General features: G+C 46.0%; 1 protein-coding gene across 2 annotated transcripts in view; it reads left to right on the forward strand.

Annotated features, from left to right (window-relative positions):
* The window catches only part of LOC139571629 (C-terminal-binding protein 2), a 218,746-nt gene that overhangs the window by 13,033 nt on the left and 177,991 nt on the right, over nt 1–27,722 (forward strand). The window contains exon 2 of one of the 2 annotated variants that reach the window (XM_071394681.1): nt 11,436–11,544. The exons of the other annotated variant lie outside the window; for it this stretch is intronic. The gene's annotated coding sequence lies outside the window, so the exon portion shown is untranslated. The remainder of the gene's footprint in view (nt 1–11,435; nt 11,545–27,722) is intronic. 2 annotated transcript variants of the gene reach the window in all.

Here is a 27,722-nt window from a genome sequence, read left to right on the forward strand (position 1 = left end):
AAGTGTCTTCGCAACGAGGAGTAAAACACCAAGCGTCAAGGTTAAATGTGTGAAGGCCAAGCGTTTGGAGGGTGAGGCGGAGCGAGGGGGGGGGGGGGTTGATTAATTTCACGTCCCATAATGTGATTTGCGATATCTCCTCCTCTCCTGCCCTTGGTAGTGTAGAGATGTGGCGAGGGTAAGGAGGGCTGTATTATTAACGACGCTCTGCCGTGTTTACAGAAATATTAAACGGAATCGAAGAGAGATGAGAGAGGGTGTGGAGGATTACAAATTCACCATCATTCCCAGTTTGATGTCTCGTTACTGAATACAAATGCACTGGTTAAACCACTGGTGTGTAGAAGGGGAAAATGAGTGTAGAGACACCACACACACCGCACACATGAGGAGCAGGGTGGGGGGCAGTTCCAGGAAGACATCAGAGGGAATCATTCATTCCAGGGCATTCTATAAGACCAGGGTGTGTGTGTGTGTGTGTGTGTGTGTGTGTGTGTGTGTGTGTGTGTGTGTGTGTGTGTGTGTGTGTGTGTGTGTGTGTGTGTGTGTGTGTGTGTGTGTGTGTGTGTGTGTGTGTGTGTGTGTGTGTGTGTGTGTGTGTGTGTGTGTGTGTAAGAAAGAAGGCTGTTCATTGACTACAGCTCAGCGTTCAACACCATAGTGCCCATGACTGCGTGGCCAAACACGACTCCAACACCATCATTAAGTTTGCTGATGACACAACGGTGGTAGGCCTAATCACCGACAACGATGAGACAGCCTATAGGGAGGAGGTCAGAGATCTGACAGTGTGGTGCCAGGACAACAACCTCTCCCTCAACGTGATCAAGACAAAGGAGCTGATCGTGGACTACAGGAGGGCCGAACAGGCCCCCATTAACCTCGACGGGGCTGTATTGGAGCGGGTCGTGAGTTTCAAGTTCCTTGGTGTCCACATCACCAACAAACTATCATGGTCCACACACACCAAGACAGTCATGAAGAGGGCACAACAAAACCTTTTCCCCCTCAGGATACTGAAAAGATTTGGCATGGGTCCTCAGATCCTCAAAAAGTTATACAGCTGCACCATCGAGAGCATCCTGACCGGTTGCATCACTGCCTGGTATGGCAACTGCTCGGCATCTGAGCGTAAGGCGCTACAGAGGGTAGTGTGAACGGCACAGTACATCACTGGGGCCAAGCTTCCTGCCATCCAGGACCTATATAATAGGTGGTGTCAGAGGAATGCCCATAAAATTGTCAGAGACTCCAGTCACCCAAGTCATATACTTTTCTCTCTGCTACCGCACGGTAAGCGGTACCGGAGCGCCAAGTCTAGGACCAAGAGGTTTCTTAACAGCTTCTACCCCCCCAAGCCATAAGACTCCTGAACATCTAATCAAATGGCTACCCAGAGTATTGCTTTGCCCCCCCCCCCCCCTCTCTTTTACACCACTGCTACTCTCTGTTGTTATCATCTATACATAGTCACTTTAATAACTACCTACAGTTGAAGTCAGAAGTTTACATGCACCTTAGCCAAATACATTTAAACTCGGTTTTTCACAATTCCTTTAATCCTAGTAAAAATCCCTGTCTTAGATCAGTTAGAGTCACCACTTTTAAGAATGGCCAGCTTCTAGTACTGTTGGGGATAACTGGCTAGCTACTAGTACTGCTAAGGCTAACTGGCTAGCTACTAGTACTGTTAGGGATAACTGGCTAGCTACTAGTACTGTTAGCTAGCCAGATAGCCACAAATAATAGTTAGCTAGCTAGCTACCCACAAAGAATTGGTATCTACCTTGCATAGCGTTAGTTTTAGGTCATATAGTGTACATATACTGTATCAAGCAGATAGTTATGAAGTAATACGTTTGCTTTGAGTACATCTTGTTTGATCTCTATTGTTGTCATTGTCCTGGCTGGAAGAAGGGTCAGTGAATGGCTAAGTCCATAGTAAGTCAATAGGGACAACTGAATAGGGAGGTGCAGCGTGAGGTAATACAGTAGGGGGAGTGCTGCTCAGCGTGAGGTAATACAGTAGGGGGAGTGTTGCTCAGCGTGAGGTAATACAGTAGGGGGAGTGCTGCTCAGCGTGAGGTAATACAGTAGGGGGAGTGTTGCTCAGCGTGAGGTAATACAGTAGGGGGAGTGCTGCTCAGCGTGAGGTAATACAGTAGGGGGAGTGCTGCTCAGCGTGAGGTAATACAGTAGGGGGAGTGCTTCTCAAATGGAATGTTTTATGTGTTCTCTACACTCTCATCCTCACAGGAACGTACTCAAGAGAACATCCTCGGAGAATGAACTCTGAGCATGAGAGTGTGGAGCGCGGTAGTATGCATATTGAGAAACAGCCAGAGAGACACAGAGTATGTGTGTGTGTGTGTATGTGTATGTGTGTTACTCTTCTCGACTGTCGTTGATTAACAATTTGAATAAGCCAACAAACTACAGGTCTCCTTCCTCATTGACCGACATGATAGATGATACTAGTAGTCTGTATGCCTGTGTTTCAGTGCATGATACTGTGTCCAGCACTGCATGTCAGAGCTCAATAATCCATGCCACTGTTCAGCTGTGTCCATGATGCGGTCTCTGTCACACACACACACACACACACACACACACACACACACACACACACACACACACACACACACACACACACACACACACACACACACACACACACACACACACACACACACACACACACACAGTCCCCTGCCAGAGAGAGTTGGTTTACAAGCCTGTGGAACTTGCCGGGCCATCTGTCCGGCTCCATAGGGTAGCATAGAGTGTGTGTGTGTGTGTGTGTGTGTGTGTGTGTGTGTGTGTGTGTGTGTGTGTGTGTGTGTGTGTGTGTGTGTGTGTGTGTGTGTGTGTGTGTGTGTGTGTGTGTGTGTGTGTGTGTGTGTGTGTACAGTAGGGATGGGTTTAAAAAAAATAATTTCACTATTCGAATAGTATCATTAATTTTTGTTGGATATCTGAAATACATGTGTTTTTGTAAACATCCGATTTGAACCTGAGCACTGCTGCGCGAGGAATAGAGGTTGCTGTTGGATTGCTGCAGCTGTGGAGGGGATGTGAGGTGGGAGCGAGCAGACGGAGGGAGAGAGGGAGCAGTAGCCAAAGCAACTCGGCTACAGCCAAAACTAGCTAACTTTCAGCAGCCAACTAGCTAGCTAGGCTAATTGAGGCTACAGCCAAAACTAGCTAACTTTCAGCAGCCAACTAGCTAGCTAGGCTAATTGAGGCTACAGCCAAAACTAGCTAACTTTCAGCAGCCAACTAGCTAGCTAGGCTAATTGAGGCTACAGCCAAAACTAGCTAACTTTCAGCAGCCAACTAGCTAGCTAGGCTAATTGAGGCTACAGCCAAAACTAGCTAACTTTCAGCAGCCAACTAGCTAGCTAGGCTAATTGAGGCTGCAGCCAAGACTAGCTAACTTGCAGCAGTCAACTAGCTAGCTAGGCTAATTGAGGCTACAGCCAAAACTAGCTAACTTTCAGCAGCCAACTAGCTAGCTTGGCTAATTGAGGCTACAGCCAAAACTAGCTAACTTGCAGCAGCCAACTAGCTAGCTAGTCTAATTGAGGCTACAGCCAAGACTAGCTAACTTGCAGCAGCCAACTAGCTAGCTAGTCTAATTGAGGCTACAGCCAAAACTAGATAACTTGCAGCAGCCAACTAGCTAGCTAGGCTAATTGAGGCTACCGCCAAGACTAGCTAACTTGCAGCAGCCAACTAGCTAGCTAGTCTAATTGAGGCTACAGCCAAGACTAGCTAACTTGCAGCAGCCAACTAGTTAGCTAGGCTAATTGAGGCTACAGCCAAGCCTAGCTAACTTGCAGCAGTCAACTAGCTAGCTAGGCTAATTGAGGCTGCAACCAAGCCTAGCTAACTTGCAGCAGCCAACTAGCTAGCTAGTCTAATTGAGTTTACAGCCAAGCCTAGCTAACTTGCAGCAGTCAACTAGCTAGCTAGACTAATTGAGGCTACATGCTGTGCTTTCTCCCCAACCTCATTCAGATAAAACCACAGCCTACCTGTTGGTTTCTCGCCGTAGTCTACTCCTTCTCATTTCACTAATTGATACATCCATCATTTAATTATATATTGCATTGCGTTAGTGAATGCTCACTCCACTTGGTACACATTGAGCCTCTTTGTCACTTTGATTTGCCAACATAAACAAGCTATACACGTGAAGGCTACAAGTCTTTTTTCAGCGTTGTCCGGGTTTGACTGGTGTAGGCTGTCATTGTAAATAAGATTTTGTTCTTAACTGACTTGCCTAGTTAAATAAAAAAATAAAAAAATAGTATTTTTAGTTGTCCACATTCTAAGTCAGAGTAGTGAGGCGGGTGCGGGCAGCGATCGGTTGAAGAGCATGCATTTAGTTTTACTAGCATTTAAGAGCAGTTGGAGGCCACGGAAGGAGAGTTGTATGGTGTTGATGCTCGTTTGGAGGTTTGTTAACACAGTGTCCAAAGAAGGGCCAGATGTACACAGAATGGTGTCGTCTGCGTAAAGGTGGATCAGAGAATCACCAGCAGCAAGAGAGACATCATTGATATATACAGTGGGGAGAACAAGTATTTGATACACTGCCGATTTTGCAGGTTTTCCTACTTACAAAGCATGTAGAGGTCTGTCATTTTTATCATAGGTACACTTCAACTGTGAGAGACGGAATCTAAAACAAAAATCCAGAAAATCACATTGTATGATTTTTAAGTAATTAATTTGCATTTTATTGCATGACATAAGTATTTGATCACCTACCAACCAGTAAGAATTCCGGCTCTCACAGACCTGTTAGTTTTTCTTTAAGAAGCCCTCCTGTTCTCCACTCATTACCTGTATTAACTGCACCTGTTTGAACTCGTTACCTGTATAAAAGACACCTGTCCACACACTCAATCAAACAGACTCCAACCTCTCCACAATGGCCAAGACCAGAGAGCTGTGTAAGGACATCAGGGATAAATTGTAGACCTGTACAAGGCTGGGATGGGCTACAGGACAATAGCCAAGCAGCTTGGTGAGAAGGCAACAACTGTTGGCACAATTATTAGAAAATGGAAGAAGTTCAAGATGACGGTCAATCACCCTCGGTCTGGGGCTCCATGCAAGATCTCACCTCGTGGGGCATCAATGATCATGAGGAATGTGAGGGATCAGCCCAGAACTACACGGCAGGACCTGGTCAATGACCTGAAGAGAGCTGGGACCACAGTCTCAAAGAAAACCATTAGTAACACACTACGCCGTCATGGATTAAAATCCTGCAGCGCACGCAAGGTCCCCCTGCTCAAGCCAGCGCATGTCCAGGCCCGTCTGAAGTTTGCCAATGACCATCTGGATGATCCAGAGGAGGAATGGGAGAAGGTCATGTGGTCTGATGAGACAAAAATAGAGCTTTTTGCTCTAAACTCCACTCGCCGTGTTTGGAGGAATAGAAGGATGAGTACAACCCCAAGAACACCATCCCAACCGTGAAGCATGGAGGTGGAAACATCATTCTTTGGGGATGCTTTTCTGCAAAGGGGACAGGACGACTGCACCGTATTGAAGGGAGGATGGATGGGGCCATGTATCGCGAGATCTTGATCAACAACCTCCTTCCCTCAGTAAGAGCATTGAAGATGGGTCGTGGCTGGGTCTTCCAGCATGACAACGACTCGAAACACACAGCCAGGGCAACTAAGGAGTGGCTCCGTAAGAAGCATCTCAAGGTCCTGGAGTGGCCTAGCCAGTCTCCAGACCTGAACCCAATAGAAAATCTTTGGAGGGAGCCGAAAGTCCGTATTGCCCAGTGACAGCCCCGAAACCTGAAGGATCTGGAGAAGGTCTGTATGGAGGAGTGGGCCAAAATCCCTGCTGCAGTGTGTGCAAACCTGGTCAAGAACTACAGGAAACGTATGATCTCTGTAATTGCAAACTAAGGTTTCTGTACCAAATATTCAGTTCTGCTTTTCTGATGTATCAAATACTTATGTCATGCAATAAAATGCAAATTAATTAATTAAAAATCATACAATGTGATTTTCTGGATTTTTGTTTTAGATTCCTTCTCTCACAGTTGAAGTGTACCTATGATAAAAATTACAGACCTCTACATGCTTTGTAAGTAGGAAAACCTGCAAAATTGTCAGTGTATCAAATACTTGTTCTCCCCACTGTACAGAGAAAAGAGTCGGCCCGAGAATTTAACACTGTGGCACCCCCATAGAGACTGCCAGAGGTCTGGACAACAGGCCCTCCGATTTAACACACTGAACTCTATCTGAGAAGTAGTTAGTGAACCAGGCGAGGCATTCATTAGAGAACCCAAGGCTGTTGAGTCTGCCGATAAGAATACGGTGATTGACAGAGTCGAAAGCCTTGGCCAGGTCGATGAAGACGGCTGCACAGTACTGTCTTTTATCGATGGCGGTTATGATATCGTTTAGGACCTTGAGCGTGGCTGAGGTGCACCCGTGATCAGCTCGGAAACCAGATTGCATAGCGGAGAAGATACGGTGGGATTCGAATTGGTCGGTGATCTGTTTGTTCACTTGGCTTTCGAAGACTTTAGAAAGGCAGTGCAGGATAGATATAGGTCTGTAAGAGTTTGGGTCGAGAGTGTCTCCCCCCTTTGAAGAGGGGGATGACCGCAGCCGCTTTCCAATCTTTAGGAATGTCAGACGATATGAAAGAGAGGTTGAACAGGCTAGTAATAGGGGTTGCAACAATGGCGACGGATACTTTTATGAAGAGAGGGTCCAAATTGTCTAGCCCAGCTGATTTGTAGGGATCCAGATTTTGCAGCTCTTTCAGAACATCAGCTATCTGGTGGATTTGGGTGAAGGAGAAGCGGGGGGGGGGGGGGGGGGTGCAGGGCTAGTTGCTGCGGGGGGTGCAGGGCTGTAGACCGGAGTAGGGGTAGCCAGGTAGAAAGCATGGCCGGCCGTAGAAAAATGCTTATTGAAATTCTCGATTATCGCGTATTTATCGGTGATGACAGTGTTTCCTATCCTCAGTGCAGTGGGCAGCTGGGAGGAGGTGCTCTTATTCTCCATGGACTTTACAGTGTCCCAGAACTTTTTGGAATTAGTGCTACAGGATGCAAATTTCTTTTGGAAAAGCTAGCCTTTGCTTTCCTAACTGACTGTGTGTATTGGTTCCTGACTTCCCTGAAAAGTTTTATATCGCAGGGACTATTTGATGCTAGTGCAGTACACCACAGGATGTGTTTGTGCTGGTCAAGGGCAGTCAGGTCTGGAGTGAACCAAGGGCTATATCTGTTCTTAGTTATACATTTTTTTGAAAGGGGCATGCTTATTTAAGATGGTGAGGAAAGCACTTTTAAAGAACAACCAGGCATCCTCTACTGACGGGATGAGGTCAAGGTTGACAGGAGAGGAGGTTGATTAGAAAGGCCTGCTCGCTGAAGTGTTTTAGGGAACGTTTGACAGTGATGAGGGGCCATAACGGACGCAGGCAATAAGGCAGTGATCGCTGAGATTCTGGTTGAAAACAGCAGAGGTGTATTTAGAGGGCAAGTTGGTCAGGATGATATCTATGAGGGTGCCCATGTTAATTAATTTGGGGTTGTACCTGGTACGTTCCTTGATAATTTGTGTGAGATTGAGGGCATCTATCTTAGATTGTAGGAGGGCCGGGGTGTTAAGCATGTCCCAATTTAGGTCACCTAGCAGTACGAATTCTGACGACAGATGGGGGGGGGGGATCAATTCACAAATGGTGTCCAGGGCACAGCTGGGAGCTGAGGGGGGTCTATAACAGGCGGCAACAGTGAGGGACATATTTCTGGAAAGGTGGATCTTTAAAAGTAGAAGCTCAAACTGTTTAGGCATAGACCTGGATAGTAAGACAGAACTCTGCAGTCTATCTCTGCAGTAGATTGCAACTCCACCCCCTTTAGCAGTTCTGTCTTGATGGAAAATGTTGTAATTGGGGATGGAAATTTCAGGATTCTTGGTGGCCTTCCTAAACCAGGATTCAGACACGTTTAGGACATCAGGGTTGGCAGAGTGTGCTAAAGCAGTGAATAAGACAAACTTAGGGATGAGGCTTCTGATGTTAACATGCATGAACCCAAACTAGAGTAAACCCCAGAGGGGAGATCTCATGGCAGCAGAACTACAGTAAACCCCAGAGGGGAGATCTCATGACAGCAGAACTACAGTAAACCAGAGGGAGATCTCATGGCAGCAGAACTACAGTAAACCAGAGGGGAGATCTCATGGCAGCAGAACTACAGTAAACCAGAGGGGGGGATCTCATGGCAGCAGAACTACAGTAAACCAGAGGTGAGATCTCTTGGCAGCAGAACTACAGGAAACCCCATAGGGGAGATCTCATGGCAGCAGAACTACAGTAAACCCCAGAGGGGAGATCTCATGGCAGCAGAACTACAGTAAACCCCAGAGAGGAGATCTCATGGCAGCAGAACTACAGTAAACCAGAGGGGAGATCTCATGGCAGCGGAACTACAGTAAACCCCAGAGGGGAGATCTCATGGCAGCAGAACTACAGTAAACCAGAGGGGAGATCTCATGGCAGCGGAACTACAGTAAACCAGAGGGGAGATCTCATGGCAGCATAACTACAGTAAACCAGAAGGGAGATCTCATGGCAGCAGAACTACAGTAAACCAGAGGGGAGATCTCATGGCAGCAGAACTACAGTAAACCAGAGGGGAGATCTCATGGCAGCAGAACTACAGTAAACCCCAGAGGGGAGATCTCATGGCAGCAGAACTACAGTAAACCCCAGAGGTGAGATCGCATGGCAGCAGAACTACAGTAAACCCCAGAGGGGAGATCTCATGGCAGCAGAACTACAGTAAACCAGAGGAGAGATCTCATGGCAGCAGAACTACAGTAAACCAGAGGGGAGATCTCATGACAGCAGAACTACAGTAAACCAGAGGGGAGATCTCATGGCAGCAGAACTATAGTAAACCAGAGGGGAGATCTCATGGCAGCAGAACTACAGTAAACCAGAGGGGAGATCTCATGGCAGCAGAACTACGGTAAACCAGAGGGGAGATCTCATGGCAGCAGAACTATAGTAAACCAGAGGGGAGATCTCATGGCAGCAGAACTACAGTAAACCCCAGAGAGGAGATCTCATGGCAGCAGAACTACAGTAAACCCCAGAGGGGAGATCTCATGGCAGCAGAACTACAGTAAACCCCAGAGGGGAGATCTCATGGCAGCAGAACTATAGTAAACCAGAGGGGAGATCTCATGGCAGCAGAACTACAGTAAACCCCAGAGGGGAGATCTCATGGCAGCAGAACTACAGTAAACCCCAGAGGGGAGATCTCATGGCAGCAGAACTACAGTAAACCAGAGGGGAGATCTCATGGCAGCAGAACTACAGTAAACCCCAGAGGGGAGATCTCATGGCAGCAGAACTACAGTAAACCCCAGAGAGGAGATCTCATGGCAGCAGAACTACAGTAAACCCCAGAGGGGAGATCTCATGGCCGCAGAACTACAGTAAACCCCAGAGGGGAGATCTCATGGCAGCAGAACTACAGTAAACCAGAGGGGAGATCTCATGGCAGCAGTGTGATGATGAGGGATGGTTATGGTTGATACTCTATTAGACACACTGATGGCCCCTTCTCTCCTCCCCCTCACCGCCATTTCACAGGGAGGGATGAAGTACGTACGGAGCAAACTGAGAGAGAGAGAGAGAGATAGTGTGTGTGTGTGTGTGTGTGTGTGTGTGTGTGTGTGTGTGTGTGTGTGTGTGTGTGTGTGTGTGTGTGTGTGTGTGTGTGTGTGTGTGTGTGTGTGTGTGTGTGTGTGTGTGTGTGTGTGTGTGTGTGTGTGTGTGTGTGTGTGTGTGTGTATTTGGGCCGCCGTTGCGGTGGGAGGAGAATGAGTTTGTTGTAACTCGGCAAGGTGATTGGTTATGGTGTGACATTAACCTCCTCCTCTGATGAAACCAGTTATGTCCTTGGAGAGTTACGGAGGATTATTTCTCAACCCTCTATATCTTCTTCTCTCCTCTCCTTTCCTCCCTCCTCCCCCCTCATCTCCTCTCCTCCCTCCTCCTCCCTCCTCCCCCCTCATATCCTTTCCTCCCTCCTCTCCTCCCCCCTCATCTCCTCTCCTCCCTTCTCCCCCCCATCTCCTCTCCTCCCCCTCATCTCCTCTCCTCCCTTCTCCTCCCTTCTCCTCCCTCCTTCCCCTCATCTCCTCTCCTCCCCATCACCTCCTCTCCTTCCCTTATCCTCCTTCCTCCTTCCTCCCCCCCATCTCCTCTCCTCCCTCCTCATCTCCTCTCCTCGCTTCTCCTCCCTCCTCCCCCCATCTCCTCTCCTCCCTCCTCATCTCCTCTCCTCCCTCCTCTCCTCCCCCTCATCTCCTCTCCTCCCTTCTCCCCCCATCTCCTCTCCTCCCCCTCATCTCCTCTCCTCCCTTCTCCTCCCTCCTCTCCCCCATCTCCTCTCCTCCCTCCTCATCTCCTCATCTCCTCTCCTCCCCTTTCCTCCCTCCTCCCCCCTCATGGAACCCTGACCTGTCCACCGGACGTGCTACCTGTCCCAGACCTGCTGTTTTAAACTCTCTAGAGACCGCAGGAGCGGTAGAGATACTCTTAATGATCGGCTATGAAAAGCCAACTGACATTTACTCCTGAGGTGCTGACCTGCTGCACCCTCGACAACTACTGTGATTATTATTATTTGACCATGCTGGTCATCTATGAACATTTGAACATCTTGGCCATGTTCTGTTATAATCTCCACCCGGCACAGCCAGAAGAGGACTGGCCACCCCTCAGAGCCTGGTTCCTCTCTAGGTTTCTTTCTAGGTTTTGGCCTTTCTAGGGAGTTTTTCCTAGCCACCGTGCTTCTACACCTGCATTGCTTGCTGTTTGGGGTTTTAGGCTGGATTTCTGTACAGCACTTTGAGATATCAGCTGATGTAAGAAGGGCTATATAAATACATTTGATTTGATCTTCTCCCCTCCTTCCTCCCCCCTCATCTCCTCTCCTCCCCTCCTCCCTCCTCATCTCCTCTCTCCTCTCCTCCCTCCTCCCCCCTCATCTCCTCTCCTCCTCCCTCTTCATCTACTCTCCTCTCTCCACTCCTCCCTCCTCATCTACTCTCCTCTCCTCCCTCCTCCCCCTCATCTCCTCTCCTCCCCCTCATCTCCTCTCCTCCCCTTTCCTCTCTCCTCCCCCCTCATCTCCTCCTCTCCTCTCCTCCCCCCCATCTCCTCTCCTCCCTCTTCCTCCTCATCTCCTCCCCTTTCCTCCCTCCTCCCCCCTCATCTTCTCATCTCCTCCCTCTTCCCCCTCATCTCCTCTCCTCCCCACTCATCTCCTCTCCTCCCTCCTCATCTCATCTCCTCCCTCTTCCCCCTCATCTCCTCTCCTCCCTCCTCTCCCCTTTTCTCCTGGCCTCGATTAACAGTATAGCTCTCCGCCAGATGCCCAATACAGGAAGTGGCTCAAAGACACATACACACCAGCTACCAGACACAGACATGTTAGTCAACTAGGAGGTTTGTTTTCAACCAGAGGTGAGAGTTCTACACCATACTACCATACTATACTACCATACTATACTACCATACTATACTACCATACTATACTACCACACTATACTACCATACTATACTACCATACTATACTACCATACTATACTACCATACCATACTACCATACTATACTACCATACTATACTACCATACTATACTACCATACTATACTACCATACTATACTCCCATACTATACTACCATACTATACTACCATACTATACTACCGCACTATACTACCATACTATACTACCATACTATACTACCATACTATACTACCATACTATACTACCATACTATACTACCATACTATACTACCATACCATACTACCATACTATACTACCATACTATACTACCATACTATACTACCATACTATACTACCATACTATACTACCATACTATACTACCATACTATACTACTATACTATACCACCATACTATACTACCATACTATACCACCATACTATACTACCATACTATACTACCATACTATACTATCATACTATACTACCATACTATACTACCATACTATACTGCCATACTATACTACCATACTATACTACCATACTATACTACCATACTATACTACCATACTATACTACCATACTATACTGCCATACTATACTACTATACTATACTACCATACTATACTACCATACTATACTATCATACTATACCACAATACTATACTACCATACTACCATACTATACTACCATACTATGCTACCATACTACACTACCATACCATACTACCATACTATACTACCATACTACCATACCATACCATACCACCATACTATACTACCATACTATACTACCATACTATACTACCATACTATACTACCATACTATACTGCCATACTATACTACTATACTATACTACCATACTATACTACCATACTATGCTACCATACTATACTACCATACTATACTATGCCCCCATACTATACCACCATACTATACTACCATACTATGCTACCATACAATACTACCATACAATACCATACTACCATACTATACTACCATACTACCACACTATACTACCATACTATACTACCATACTATACTACCATACTATACTACCATACAATACCATACTACCATACTATACCACCATACTATACTACCATACCGTACCATACTACCATACTACACTACCATACTATACTACCACACCATACCATACTACCATACTATACTACCATACTATACTACCATACTATACTACCATACTATACTACCGTACTATACTACCATACTATACTACCATACTATGCCACCGTACTATACTACCATACAATACCATACTACCATACTATACTACCATACTATACTACCATACCATACCATACTGCCATACTATACTACCATACTATACTACCATACTATACTACCGTACTATACTACCATACTATACTACCATGCTATACTGCCATACTATACTACCGTACTATACTACCATACTATACTACCATACTATACTACCATACTATACTACCATGCGATGCTACCATACTACACTACCATACTATACTACCACACTATACTACCATACTATACTACCGTACTATACTACCATACTATACTACCATACTATACTACCATACTATACTATACCACCATACTATGTCACCATACTATACTACCATACTATACCACCATACTATACTACCATACTATACTACCATACTATACTACCATACTATACTACCATACTATACTATGCTACCATACTATACCACCATACTATACTACCGTACTATACCACCATACTATACTACCATACTATACTATACTACCATACTATGCCGCCATACTATACTGCCATACTATACTACCATACTATACTACCATACTATACTGCCATACCATACTACCATACTATACTACCATACTATACTATCATACTACCGTACTATACTACCATACTATACCACCATACTATACTACCATACTACACTACCATACTATACTACCATACTATGCTACCATACTATACTATCATGCCATACTACCATACTATACTACCATACTATACTAACATACTATACTACCATACTATACTACCATACTATAATATACTATGCCCCCCATACTATACTACCATACTATACTACCATACTATACGACCATACTATGCTACCATACTATACTACCATACTATACTATGCCCCCATACTATACTACCATACTATACTACCATACTATACTACCATACTATACTACCATACTATACTACCATACTATACTACCATACTATACCACCATACTATACTATGCCCCCATACTATACTACCATACTATACTACCATACCATACTGCCATACTATACTACCATACTATGCCACCATACTATACTACCATACTATACTACCGTACTATACTACCATACTATACTACCATACTATACAACCGTACTATACTACCATACTATACTACCATACAATAGTACCATACTATACTACCATACTATACCACCATACTATACTACCATACTATACTACCATACTATACTACCATACTATACAACCGTACTATACTACCATACTATACTACCATACTATACTACCATACTATACTACCATACTATACTACCATACTATACTACCATACTATACTACCATACTATACTACCATACTATGCTATGCCCCCATACTATGCTACCATACTATACTACCATACCATACTGCCATACTATACTACCATACTATACTACCATACTATACTACCATACTATACAACCGTACTATACTACCATACTATACTACCATACTGTACAACCGTACTATACTACCATACTATGCTACCATACTATACTACCATACTATACTACCGTACTATACTACCATACTATACTACCATACTATACTACCATACTATAAACCTGAGGGGAAAATGAGGTCCAAAACAGAAAGGACAGAAAGGCCTGACTGGGAGAAAAGGAAACTGATCTCGATGAGAATGTTTTGGGAAACAGAGGACAGTACCATCTGCCCTCGGCGGGGAGTGTGTGTGTGTGTGTGTGTGTGTGTGTGTGTGTGTGTGTGTGTGTGTGTGTGTGTGTGTGTGTGTGTGTGTGTGTGTGTGTGTGTGTGTGTGTGTGTGTGTGTGTGTGTGTGTGTGTGTGTGTGTGTGTGTGTGTGTGTGTGTGTGTGTGTGTGTGTGTGTCTTGTTCATCAGCCCTCGGCAGGGAGTGTGTGTGTGTGTCTTGTTCATCAGCCCTCGGCGGGGAGTGTGTGTGTGTGTGTGTGTGTGTGTGTGTGTGTGTGTGTGTGTGTGTGTGTGTGTGTGTGTGTGTGTGTGTGTGTGTGTGTGTGTGTGTGTGTGTGTGTGTGTGTGTGTGTGTGTGTGTTTGGTGACACTGGTCCCTGCTGAGAGGAACTATTGCATTGTTATTAACTCTCCTCTGCTACACACACACACACACACACACACACACACACACACACACACACACACACACACACACACACACACACACACACACACACACACAGTCTTGTACAGCTAACCTTGTGGGGACATACAATTCAGTCCCATTCAAAATTCTATTTTCCCTCACCCCTAACCCTAAACCTAACCCTAATCCTAACCCGTACTCTTACCTTAACCCTAACCCTAACCCTAACCCTAACCCTAACCCAAAAACCTCAACTTTATCCTAACCCTAAACCTATCCCTAGCTCCTAACCTTAATATTTAACTTAATTCTAAGCCTAACACTAATTCTAACCTTAATCCTAAACCCCCTAGAAATAGCATTTGACCTTGTGGGGACTAACAAAATGTCCCCAGCTGGTCAACTTTTTGTTCGTTTACTATTCTTGTAGGTACTTCTGGTCCCCACAAGAATAGTTAAACACATCCACACACACACACACACACACACACACACACACACACACACACACACACACACACACACACACACACACACACACACACACACACAGGCCACCATATTAAAGCCTCAGATCCTGATGCTGAGAGGGGACGAGGGGAAAATAAACCCCCCCCTCTGTCTCGTTTCTGTTTCAGGATGAACTCTGCTTTCTACTTTACGTTTCATATTGATCCCTCACCTGAGAATCATCTACTAACTAAATACTAAATAGCAGCTACTATATGATGTTGACCTTTGACCCACTCACTGCCTAGATACTGTACCTCTCTGAGTAATAGAACTGAGTGACGGTTTTGTAGGACATCTTGATCCCCACTCAACCTTATGAGTGCCTTTTTCAGATGGACTCAGGCTTGGTCTCTCTGTCTCTCTGTCTCTCTGTCTCTCTGTCTCTCTGTCTCTCTCTCTCTCTGTCTCTCTCTGTCTCTCTCTCTCGCTCTGTCTCTCATATCTCTCTCTCTCTCTCTCTCTCTCTCTCTCTCTCTCTCTCTCTGTCTCTCTGTCTCTCTGTCTCTCTGTCTCTCTGTCTCGCTCTCGCTCTCTCTCTGTCTCTCTCTCTCTTTCTCTCTCTCTCTCTCTCTCTCTCTCTCTCTCTCTCTCTCTCTCTCTCTCTCTCTCTCTCTCTCGCTCTGTCTCGCTCTCTCTCTCGCTCTCTTTCGCTCTCTCTCTCATATCTCTCTCTCTCTCTCTCTCCCTAATTCTAACACAAATCCTAACCCTTAAGCTTAAAATAACCTTTGTCCTCGTGGGTATTTGGGAAATGTCCCAACGAGGGAGAATTTTTCTTGTTTTACTATCCTTGTGGGGACTTTGGGGATTTTAGGTCCCCACAAGGATAGAAGATCAAGACCACACACACACACACACACACACACACACACACACACACACACACACACACACACACACACACACACACACACACACACACACACACACACACACACAGATGGAATCATCACACAAAACACTACAGTCATCATCGCCGCATTCATAATTGAGTGTAATAGAGTGTAACTGTACCATTCATCAGGGGAACTACTCAGCACACCTCCCAATGCTTAGTGTCATTATGGGAAATGCTTCTGTGTTAAAATAGATGCAGTGTTTGGAGAAGCCAGACTTGCCTCTGTGTTAAAATAGATGCAGTGTTTGCAGAAGCCAGACTTGCCTCTGTGTTAAAATAGATGCAGTGTTTGGAGAAGCCAGACTTGCCTCTGTGTCAAAATAGATGCAGTTTTTGGAAAAGCCAGACTTGCCTCTGTGTTAAAATAGATGCAGTGTTTGGAGAAGCCAGACTTGCCTCTGTGTTAAAATAGATGCCGTGTTTGGAGAAGCCAGACTTTAATTTAGGTGTGGAGAGATTAGAACTCTACCTACAGAAATGTAACTGTCTTAGGTCTCAATGGTTCAACTTGATATCCCTGTGGCAGCGTAGTGTACACTAACTGGGACGCCTGAAGTCAACTAAGAGATGAAATGTTAAGATATTTTTTTATTTTATTTATCGAGGCAAGTCAGTTAAGAACGATTTCTTATTTACAATGACCAGCCAGCCTGACCACCCAGGCCAAACCCTAACCCGGACGACGCCGGGCCAATTGTGCGCCGCCCTATGGGACGACCCAATCACGGCCGTTTGTGATACAGCCCGGAATCGAACCAGGGTCTGTAGTGACGCCTCTTGCACTGAGATGCAGTGCCTTAGACCAATGGGCCACTTAGGAGACATACTATAGGTAGAGGGGCGACGGGCTCTCCAGAAAACCAGGCATTTTAAAACACCACAGCTGAATTTACAATGAATAATAATAATGATTAGTGCACTAGCTACAGTACTAACACATATAATGGTAAATATTTTCCACTCTGAACCTAAGGCAAGATCTGATCCACACCCCTACTTTTTCTTTTAAGGTATCTGTGACCAACAGATGCATATCTGTATTCCCAGTCTTGTGAAATCCATAAATTAGGGCCTACTGAATTTATTTAAATTGACTGAATTTGAAACTGTTGCATGTTGCATTTTATTGTTGTTCAGTGTACGTACACTTGACTATATTAAAGGGAAATGTAAAATAGATGAATAATCTCCACCTTCAACATCAACATATGTGAAAATAAAACGTTTCTGTGTTTTGTAGTAAAAAAACGTAAGAGGGAAGATACGTTTTCAATGACCTCATCAACCAATTAGTAGGCAACGCCTCCTCGTTAATTGGTTTAAAGTCACATGATGCACACCGACGTCATTGGAAACGTACTTTTTTTGTTCTCTCCACAAAACGTAGAAACGCACCATTTTCACATATGTTGACGTTGAAGGTGGTGCTGCAGTCGATGGAATGGCAAGTTGAAACATTGTAACATTCCCCTTTAAGAACACCTGTTCTTTCCCTGACATAGACTGACCAGGTGAATCCAGGTGAATCATATGATCCCTTACGGATGTCATTTGTTAAATCCCATTTTTATTTAACTAGGCAAGTCAGTTGAGAACAATTTCTTATTTAAAATGACGGCCTACCCCCTGACAACGCTGGGCCAATTGTACAACCTCCTTATGGGACTCCCAATCACGGCCGGTTGTGATACAGCCTGGATTCGAACCAGGGACTGTAGTGAAGCCTCTAGCACTGAGCTGCAGTGCCTTAGAGCGCGGCGCCACGCGGGAGACCAGGATATTGAGGCTGTTCTGAGGGCAAAATGGGGTAAAACTCAATATTAGGAAGATGTACATGGGCTCTACCTACATTCTGTCTTTCTCATTATTATTCTGTGTGTGTGTGTGTGTGTGTGTGTGTGTGTGTGTGTGTGTGTGTGCACGGTAAAATAACTACGATAAGTGAAAAGTGATTTTCGCTGTATGTACCAGTACCATTCAGCGATCAAACTGTCATTTCCTGTCAGCACTCCACGTACTTCTGCTCGGCGGTCGACCTTCTGCGGACGAGACGGGGATGGTCTGGAAGCGGCGACGTTCTCCTCGACGACTGACAGACGGCAGGAATACAGAAGAATACACCTCTCCACCCTCTAACATGGAGGGAGGTTGAGATCCTTCGGTCCTTACGTTTTCCTGCCGTCTGAATGTCGCTGCATTCTGGACATCCCTGTCCTGTCTACGGAAGGTAGTTGAGTTCCCTCTGTGGAAGACGGAGAGAGGGGGTGTAATAATGTAGAGTTATCTCTCTTGAAGACGGAGAGAGGGGCTGTAAACAGCTGTAATAATGTAGAGTTATCTCTCTTGAAGACAGAGAGAGGGGCTGTAAACAGATGTAATAATGTAGTGTTATCTCTCTTGAAGACGGAGAGAGGGGCTGTAAACAGCTGTAATAATGTAGAGTTATCTCTCTTGAAGACAGAGAGAGGGGCTGTAATAATGTAGTGTTATCTCTCTTGAAGACGGAGAGAGGGGCTGTAAACAGCTGTAATAATGTAGAGTTATCTCTCTTGAAGACAGAGAGAGGGGCTGTAAACAGCTGTAATAATGTAGAGTTATCTCTCTTGAAGACGGAGAGAGGGGCTGTAAACAGCTGTAATAATGTAGAGTTATCTCTCTTGAAGACAGAGAGAGGGGCTGTAATAATGTAGTGTTATCTCTCTTGAAGACGGAGAGAGGGGCTGTAAACAGCTGTAATAATGTAGAGTTATCTCTCTTGAAGACAGAGAGAGGGGCTGTAAACAGCTGTAATAATGTAGAGTTATCTCTCTTGAAGACAGAGAGAGGGGCTGTAAACAGCTGTAATAATGTAGAGTTATCTCTCTTGAAGACAGAGGGAGGGGCTGTAAACAGCTGTAATAATGTAGAGTTATCTCTCTTGAAGACGGAGAGAGGGGCTGTAAACAGCTGTAATAATGTAGAGTTATCTCTCTTGAAGACAGAGAGAGGGGCTGTAAACAGCTGTAATAATGTAGAGTTATCTCTCTTGAAGACGGAGAGAGGGGCTGTAATAATGTAGAGTTATCTCTCTTGAAGACAGAGAGAGGGGCTGTAAACAGATGTAATAATGTAGAGTTATCTCTCTTGAAGACGGAGAGAGGGGCTGTAAACAGCTGTAATAATGTAGAGTTATCTCTCTTGAAGACGGAGAGAGGGGCTGTAAACAGCTGTAATAGTGTAGAGTTATCTCTCTTGAAGACAGAGAGAGGGGCTGTAAACAGCTGTAATAATGTAGGGTTATCTCTCTTGAAGACAGAGAGAGGGGCTGTAAACAGCTGTAATAATGTACAAATACTCAGATAGTCCAGCAAATATCTCAAATGTCTTTGACTTCATTTCCGGGGTATTTTTGTGTTCATGCGATATTGGCACTGCCCCCCAAAACCTCAACTCTTTGCCGCCAGCGGTGTCAGTCTGAGGTGGACAGAGAGAGAGGGCTCAGGCAGGAAATATTTTTCCATTGTGAGAAATCCCCACGTAATGTCTTTTTTAAAAAGGAGGCACTGCATTCACCTCCTGGAAGTGACATGTATAGTCCCTTCATCCTGAGCTCTCACCTCCTGGAAGTGACATGTATAGTCCCTTCATCCTGAGCTCTCACCTCCTGGAAGTGACATGTATAGTCCCTTCATCCTGAGCTCTCACCTCCTGGAAGTGACATGTATAGTCCCTTCATCCTGAGCTCTCATCTCCTGGAAGTGACATTTATAGTCCCTTCATCCTGAGCTCTCATCTCCTGGAAGTGACATGTATAGTCCCTTCATCCTGAGCTCTCATCTCCTGGAAGTGACATTTATAGTCCCTCCATCCCTCCTAGTCACCTCCTGGAAGTGACATTTATAGTCCCCCCATCCCTCCCCGTCACCACCTGGAAGTGACATTTATAGTCCCTCCATCCCTCCCCGTCACCTCCTGGAAGTGACATTTATAGTCCCTCCATCCCTCCCCGTCACCTCCTGGAAGTGACATTTATAGTACCTCCATCCCTCCCCCTCACCTCCTGGAAGTGACATGTATAGTACCTCCATCCCTCCCCCTCACCTCCTGGAAGTGACATGTATAGTCCCTCCATCCCTCCCCCTCACCTCCTGGAAGTGACATGTATAGTCCCTCCATCCCTAACCCCTCACCTCCTGGAAGTGACATGTATAGTCCCTCCATCCCTCCCCGTCACCTCCTGGAAGTGACATTTATAGTACCTCCATCCCTCCCCCTCACCTCCTGGAAGTGACATGTATAGACCCTCCATCCCTCCCCCTCACCTCCTGGAAGTGACATGTATAGTCCCTCCATCCCTAACCCCTCACCTCCTGGAAGTGACATATATAGTCCCTCCATCCCTCCCCGTCACCTCCTGGAAGTGACATGTATAGTCCCTCCATCCCTCCCCCTCACCTCCTGGAAGTGACATATATAGTCCCTCCATCCCTCCCCGTCACCTCCTGGAAGTGACATGTATAGTCCCTCCATCCCTCCCCGTCACCTCCTGGAAGTGACATGTATAGTCCCTCCATCCCTCCCCGTCACCTCCTGGAAGTGACATGTATAGTCCCTCCATCCCTCCCCCTCACCTCCTGGAAGTGACATTTGTAGTCCCTCCATCCCTCCTAGTCACCTCCTGGAAGTGACATGTATAGTCCCTCCATCCCTCCCCGTCACCTCCTGGAAGTGACATTTGTAGTCCCTCCATCCCTCCCCGTCACCTCCTGGAAGTGACATTTATAGTCCCTCCATCCCTCCCCCTCACCTCCTGGAAGTGACATTTATAGTCCCTCCATCCCTCCTAGTCACCTCCTGGAAGTGACATTTATAGTCCCTCCATCCCTCCCCGTCACCTCCTGGAAGTGACATTTATGGTCCCTCCATCCCTCCTAGTCACCTCCTGGAAGTGACATTTATAGTCCCTCCATCCCTCCTAGTCACCTCCTGGAAGTGACATGTATAGTCCCTCCATCCCTCCCCGTCACCTCCTGGAAGTAACATGTATAGTACCTCCATCCCTCCCTTTCTCCCACACTGTAATTTGAAGCTGTCACAAACGATCCTCCTCACAGACCTTTGGAAATGTCAGGTTCTGTCAAGCAGGTTGACAGCTTCCTCAAACCAGGGCCCTCAAACTTTGTAGAGCGAGAGAGATTTTTTTTATTTAACCTTTATTTAACTAGACAAGAGATCAGACCACTTGACTCTGACAAGTAGTTGAATGTTGGGAATCCTGCTGATGTGGGCATGTTTAGTTTTGAATATGGTCTTTCTACCAGACAGGTTTAGATGTCTTCTCTGACATTACTTCTCCACTTGGAAACACGTTGTATTGTATCAATGGATATAGTCAGATCAAGATGGCCGCCTTGTTTTTAAATTGACACAGTACAAACTCTGCAGAGACAGGAAGAGACAGTACCCTGAGTATAGCTGATGGCAGAGAGAGACAGGAAGAGACAGTACTGTGAGTATAGCTGAGAGAGACAGTACTGTGAGTATAGCTGATGGTAGAGAGAGACAGGAAGAGACAGTACTGTGAGTATAGCTGATGGTAGAGAGACACAGGAAGAGACAGTACTGTGAGTATAGCTGAGAGAGACAGGAAGAGACAGTACTGTGAGTATAGCTGATGGTAGAGAGAGACAGGAAGAGACAGTACTGTGAGTATAGATGATGGCAGAGAGACACAGGAAGAGACAGTACTGTGAGTATAGATGATGGCAGAGAGAGAGAGGAAGAGACAGTACTGTGAGTATAGCTGAGAGAGACAGGAAGAGACAGTACTGTGAGTATAGATGATGGCAGAGAGAGAGAGGAAGAGACAGTACTGTGAGTATAGCTGATGGCAGAGAGAGACAGGAAGAGACAGTACTGTGAGTATAGCTGATGGCAGAGAGAGACAGGAAGAGACAGTACTGTGAGTATAGCTGAGAGAGACAGGAAGAGACAGTACTGTGAGTATAGCTGATGGCAGAGAGAGACAGGAAGAGACAGTACTGTGTGTATAGATGATGGTAGAGAGAGACAGTACTGTGAGTATAGCTGATGGTAGAGAGAGACAGGAAGAGACAGTACTGTGAGTATAGCTGATGGCAGAGAGAGACAGGAAGAGACAGTACTGTGAGTATAGCTGAGAGACACAGGAAGAGACAGTACTGTGAGTATAGCTGATGGCAGGAAGAGACAGTACTGTGAGTATAGCTGATGGCAGAGAGAGACAGGAAGAGACAGTACTGTGAGTATAGCTGATGGCAGAGACACACAGGAAGAGACAGTACTGTGAGTATAGCTGATGGCAGATAGAGACAAGAAGAGACAGTACTGTGAGTATAGCTGATGGCAGAGAGAGACAGGAAGAGACAGTACTGTGAGTATAGCTGATGGCAGAGAGAGACAGGAAGAGACAGTACCGTGAGTATAGCTGATGGTAGAGAGAGACAGGAAGAGACAGTACTGTGAGTATAGCTGATGGTAGGAAGAGACAGTACTGTGAGTATAGCTGATGGCAGAGAGAGACAGGAAGAGACAGTACTGTGAGTATAGCTGATGGCAGAGAGAGACAGGAAGAGACAGTACTGTGAGTATAGCTGATGGCAGAGAGAGACAGGAAGAGACAGTACTGTGAGTATAGCTGATGGTAGAGAGAGACAGGAAGAGACAGTACTGTGAGTATAGCTGAGAGAGACAGGAAGAGACAGTACTGTGAGTATAGCTGATGGCAGAGAGAGACAGGAAGAGACAGTACTGTGAGTATAGCTGAGAGAATCAGGAAGAGACAGTACTGTGAGTATAGCTGATGGCAGAGAGTGACAGGAAGAGACAGTACTGTGAGTATAGCTGAGAGAGACAGGAAGAGACAGTACTGTGAGTATAGCTGATGGCAGAGAGAGACAGGAAGAGACAGTACTGTGAGTATAGCTGAGAGAGACAGGAAGAGACAGTACTGTGAGTATAGCTGATGGCAGAGAGAGACAGGAAGAGACAGTACTGTGTGTATAGATGATGGTAGAGAGAGACAGTACTGTGAGTATAGCTGATGGTAGAGAGAGACAGGAAGAGACAGTACTGTGAGTATAGCTGATGGCAGAGAGAGACAGGAAGAGACAGTACTGTGAGTATAGCTGAGAGACACAGGAAGAGACAGTACTGTGAGTATAGCTGATGGCAGGAAGAGACAGTACTGTGAGTATAGCTGATGGCAGAGAGAGACAGGAAGAGACAGTACTGTGAGTATAGCTGATGGCAGAGACACACAGGAAGAGACAGTACTGTGAGTATAGCTGATGGCAGATAGAGACAGGAAGAGACAGTACTGTGAGTATAGCTGATGGCAGAGAGAGACAGGAAGAGACAGTACTGTGAGTATAGCTGATGGCAGAGAGACACAGGAAGAGACAGTACTGTGAGTATAGCTGATGGCAGATAGAGACAGGAAGAGACAGTACTGTGAGTATAGCTGAGAGAGACAGGAAGAGACAGTACTGTGAGTATAGCTGATGGCAGAGAGAGACAGGAAGAGACAGTACTGTGAGTATAGCTGATGGCAGAGAGAGACAGGAAGAGGCAGTACTGTGAGTAAAGCTGAGAGAGACAGGAAGAGACAGTACTGTGAGTATAGCTGATGGCAGAGAGAGATAGGAAGAGACAGTACTGTGAGTATAGCTGAGAGAGACAGGAAGAGACAGTACTGTGAGTATAGCTGATGGTAGAGAGAGACAGGAAGTGACAGTACTGTGAGTATAGCTGATGGTAGAGAGAGACAGGAAGAGACAGTACTGTGTGTATAGCTGATGGTAGAGAGAGACAGGAAGTGACAGTACTGTGTGTATAGCTGATGGTAGAGAGAGACAGTAAGAGACAGTACTGTGAGTATAGCTGATGGCAGAGAGAGAGAGGAAGAGACAGTACTGTGTGTATAGCTGATGGTAGAGAGAGACAGTAAGAGACAGTACTGTGAGTATAGCTGATGGTAGAGAGAGACAGGAAGAGACAGTACTGTGAGTATAGATGATAGTAGAGAGAGACAGGAAGAGACAGTACTGTGAGTATAGATGATGGGAGAGAGAGACAGGAAGAGACAGTACTGTGAGTATAGCTGATGGGAGAGAGAGACAGGAAGAGACAGTACTGTGAGTATAGATGATGGGAGAGAGAGACAGGAAGAGACAGTACTGTGAGTATAGATGATGGGAGAGAGAGACAGCGCTGCTGAGAACACTGTTTAAATGTGCATTCTGTGACTGAGGCATAGAGACGACGTATCAACTGGTACAATGCATTACAACATAGCTAGCTACAGTTGAAGTCGGAAGTTTACATACACCTTAGCCAAAACATTTAAATTCAGTTTTTCACAATTCCTGACATTTAATCATAGTAACAATTCCCTGTCTTAGGTCAGTTAGGATCACCACTTTATTTTAAGAATGTGAAATGTCAGAATAATAGTAGAGAGAATGATTTATTTCAGCTTTTATTTCTTTCATCACATTCCCAGTGGGTCAAAAGTTTACATACACTCAATTAGTGTTTGGTAGCACTTTAAATTGTTTAACTTGGGTCAAATGTTTCTGGTAGCCTTCCACAAGCTTCCCACAATAAATTGGGTGAATTTTGGTCCATTCCTCCTGACAGAGCTGGTGTAACTGAGTCAGGTTTGTATGCCTCCTTGCTCGCACACGCTTTTTCAGTTTTTCCCATAAATGTTCTATAGGATTGAGGTCAGGGCTTTGTCCCCATGTGCAGTTTGAAACCGTAGTCTGGCTTTTTTATGGCGGTTTTGGAGCAGTGGCTTCTTCCTTGCTGAGCGGCCTTTCAGGTTATGACGATATAGGACTCGTTTTACTGTGGATATAGATACTTTTGTACCTGTTTCCTCCAGCATCTTCACAAGGTCCTTTGCTGTTGTTCTGGGATTGATTTGCACTTTTCGCACCAAAGTACGTTCATCTCTAGGAGACAGAACGCGTCTCCTTCCTGAGCGGTATGACGGCTGCATGGTCCCATGGTGTTTATACTTGCGTACTATTGTTTGTACAGATGAACGTGGTACCTTCAGGCGTTTGGAAATTGCTCCCAAGGATGAACCAGACTTGTGGAGGTCTACAATTTTTCTTTCTGAGGTCTTGGCTGATTTCTTTTGATTTTCCCATGATGTCAAGCAAAGAGACACTGAGTTTGAAGGTAGGCCTTGAAATACATCCACAGGTACACCTCCAATTGACTCAAATTATGTCAATTAGCCTATTAGAAGCTTCTAAAGCCATGACATAATTTTCTGTAATTTTCCAAGATGTTTAAAGGCACAGTCAACTTAGTGTATGTAAACTTCTGACCCACTGGAATTGTGATATGGTGAATTATAAGTGAAATAATCTGTCTGTAAACAATTGTTGGAAAAATGACTTGTGTCACGCACAAAGTAGATGTCCTAACCGACTTGCCAAAACTATAGTTTGTTAACAAGAAATTTATGGAGTGGTTGAAAAACTAGTTTTAATGACTCCAACCTAAGTGTATGTAAACTTCCGACTTCACCTGTACCTGTCTGTTTTGGTCTGACTCTGCAGTAGCTAGCTACCTGTCTGTTTTGACCTACCTCTGCAGTATCTAGCTACCTGTCTGTTTTGGCCTGACTCTGCAGTGGCTAGCTACCTGTCTAGCTGTCTGTTTTGGCCTGACTCTGCAGTATCTAGCTACCTGTCTGTTTTGACCTACCTCTGCAGTATCTAGCTACCTGTCTGTTTTGGCCTGCCTCTGCAGTGGCTAGCTACCTGTCTGTTTTGACCTACCTCTGCAGTATCTAGCTACCTGTCTGTTTTGGCCTGCCTCTGCAGTGGCTAGCTACCTGTCTGTTTTGGCCTGACTCTGCAGTGGCTAGCTACCTGTCTAGCTGTCTGTTTTGGCCTGACTCTGCAGTATCTAGCTACCTGTCTGTTTTGGCCTGACTCTGCAGTGGCTAGCTACCTGTCTGTTTTGACCTACCTCTGCAGTATCTAGCTACCTGTCTGTTTTGGCCTGACTCTGCAGTGGCTAGCTACCTGTCTAGCTGTCTGTTTTGGCCTGACTCTGCAGTATCTAGCTACCTGTCTGTTTTGGCCTGACTCTGCAGTGGCTAGCTACCTGTCTGTTTTGGCCTGACTCTGCAGTGGCTAGCTACCTGGATAGCTGTCTGTTTTGGCCTGACTCTGCAGTGGCTAGCTACCTGGATATCTGGCTGTTTTGGCCTGACTCTGCAGTGGCTAGCTACCTGGATACCTGTCTGTTTTGGCCTGACTCTGCAGTAGCAAGCTACCTGGATAGCTGGCTGTTTTGGCCTGACTCTGCAGTGGCAAGCTACCTGGATAGCTGTCTGTTTTGGCCTGACTCTGCAGTGGCTAGCTACCTGGATAGCTGGCTGTTTTGGCCTGACTCTAATGTGGCTAGCTACCTGGATAGCTGTCTGTTTTGGCCTGACTCTGCAGTGGCTAGCTACCTGGATAGCTGGCTGTTTTGGCCTGACTCTGCAGTGGCAAGCTACCTGGATAGCTGGCTGTTTTGGCCTGACTCTGCAGTGGCTAGCTACCTGGATAGCTGGCTGTTTTGGCCTGACTCTGCAGTGGCTAGCTAACTGGATAGCTGGCTGTTTTGGCCTGACTCTGCAGTGGCTAGCTACCTGGATAGCTGTCTGTTTTGGCCTGACTCTGCAGTGGCTAGCTACCTGGATAGCTGGCTGTTTTGGCCTGACTCTGCAGTGGCTAGCTACCTGGATAGCTGGCTGTTTTGGCCTGAATCTGCAGTGGCTAGCTACCTGGATAGCTGGCTGTTTTGGCCTGACTCTGCAGTGGCTAGCTACCTGGATAGCTGGCTGTTTTGGCCTGACTCTGCAGTGGCTAGCTACCTGGATAGCTGGCTGTTTTGGCCTGAATCTGCAGTGGCTAGCTACCTGGATAGCTGTCTGTTTTGGCCTGACTCTGCAGTGGCTAGCTACCTGTCTGTTTTGGCCTGCCTCTGCAGTGGCTAGCTACCTGGCTGTTTTGGCCTGACTCTGCAGTGGCTAGCTACCTGGATAGCTGTCTGTTTTGGCCTGACTCTGCAGTGGCTAGCTACCTGTCTGTTTTGGCCTGCCTCTGCCTTAGCTAGCTACCTGGCTGTTTTGGCCTGCCTCTGCAGTGGCTAGCTACCTGGCTGTGTTGGCCTGACTCTGCAGTGGCTAGCTACCTGGCTGTTTTGGCCTGACTCTGCAGTGGCTAGCTACCTGGCTGTTTTGGCCTGACTCTGCAGTGGCTAGCTACCTGAATAGCTGTGTGTTTTGGCCTGACTCTGCAGTAGCTAGCTACCTGGC

This window comes from Salvelinus alpinus, chromosome 3, assembly GCF_045679555.1.
Source record: "Salvelinus alpinus chromosome 3, SLU_Salpinus.1, whole genome shotgun sequence".
NCBI lineage: Eukaryota > Metazoa > Chordata > Actinopteri > Salmoniformes > Salmonidae > Salvelinus > Salvelinus alpinus.